General features: G+C 42.5%; 1 pseudogene; it reads right to left on the bottom strand.

Moving 5' to 3' along the window:
- Positions 1 to 1,071: 1,071 nt before the first annotated feature.
- On the bottom strand, positions 1,072 to 1,171 carry LOC120004706 (annotated as a pseudogene).
- Between the last annotated feature and the right edge of the window lie 323 nt (positions 1,172 to 1,494).

Raw genomic sequence — 1,494 nt, 5'->3', positions numbered from 1 at the left:
TGTGGGCGATGGATGCCACCTTGTTTGCTGTTTGGTAGTGATACGTTGTTTGAGAGAGCTTTGCGCATTTTTCTTTCTATCACTACTTGCTACATCTTGGTGTGTTATTGTTCCTAAGGTTGATCGTTGTTCTATTCCTATCTTTGCTCTCGTTCTTGGTAGTTCGTTGATTGAAAATCTTGTGTTACTTGACGTGGTTGATTGCTACTTTTGTGTGCTACTTGCTATTGTTCCTTGCCATCATGTCTCAACCTAGAGATAATGTTAGTTGGCATGGGTCTAATAGAGATGGGATAGGTGGTGATATCAATGTGAGTGATGCGGGGAGTGTACATGGGGGTGATATGAATCTTGATGCATTGCGTCGTCTTTTGCAACATGTGAATATTGATGAGTTGATGAATCCGGTGCAAGGGCAAGATGTCCAAATTGGCAATGCCCAAAATTTGCAAAATGTTCAAGTTGAGCATGCTTTGCAAAATGCACCTCAACCACTTCAACAAGACAATGCAGCGTAATTTGCCCCACCAAATGTCTACCCACCTCCCAATATGCCTCCCGCATACCATATGCCTCCCCCATATAACTATGTGCATCCCATGTATCACAATATGCCTCAAATGCCACAAGTGCCACAATATGCTCCTTTTGGGCAAAACCTTCATGCACCTCCTCCTATGGAGTACATTCATGCCCAAGCCCAAGAGCATCATACTTTGAGGGAGCTTACACATCCCGCAAGGCAAACCCAACCTTCCTGCATCATCATGCCACCGAACCAACAAAACGTGAGCCTTAAACCGTCAATGTTCCAAATGATTCCCAAATTCCATGGAATGGAATCGGAACGACCATATTCACATGTGCGTGATTTTGAATCGGTGTGTACTACTTTTGGTGATGTCACATGCTCACAAGAAATTTTGAGACTCAAACTTTTTCCATTCTCTTTGAAGGATCATGCAAAACAATGGTTTGAGAACTTGCGCCCCCAATCCATTGCGACTTGGGCGGTAATGCAAGAAGAATTTCTCAACAAATATTTTCCTTCCCACCGTACCATCTCTTACCAAACACAAATCATGAACTTTCAGTGCAAAGAACATGAAACCTTCTTCCAAGCTTGGGAGAGGTTTAAGGATTTGTTGTTTATGTGCCCTCACCATGGATTTCAAAAATTTCAAATTGTGCATTTCTTCCATAAATCTTTGACTCCATCTTTGAAGAAATTGGTTTCCACAATGACTCAAGGTGACTTTTTGAATAAGGATGCTAATGAGGCCTTTACTTTCTTTGATGGGTTAGCGGAGGAATCCCGATCTTGGGAAGCTCCTCCACTAACCCGACATGATGTTGTGCCAAGCTCTAGTGGCAAGTTTGTGTTGAATGAAAATGATGATGTGCATGCTAAACTTACTTTGTTGTCCAAGAAATTGGAGTCCCTAGAGTCCCTAAAGGCCCCTATAAATGTGGTTGGTGTTGATGGACAAGTTG

The sequence above is a fragment of the Tripterygium wilfordii genome, chromosome 8 (assembly GCF_013401445.1).
Source record: "Tripterygium wilfordii isolate XIE 37 chromosome 8, ASM1340144v1, whole genome shotgun sequence".
Lineage (NCBI taxonomy): Eukaryota > Viridiplantae > Streptophyta > Magnoliopsida > Celastrales > Celastraceae > Tripterygium > Tripterygium wilfordii.
This window is presented reverse-complemented; position numbering and strand designations above follow the sequence as displayed.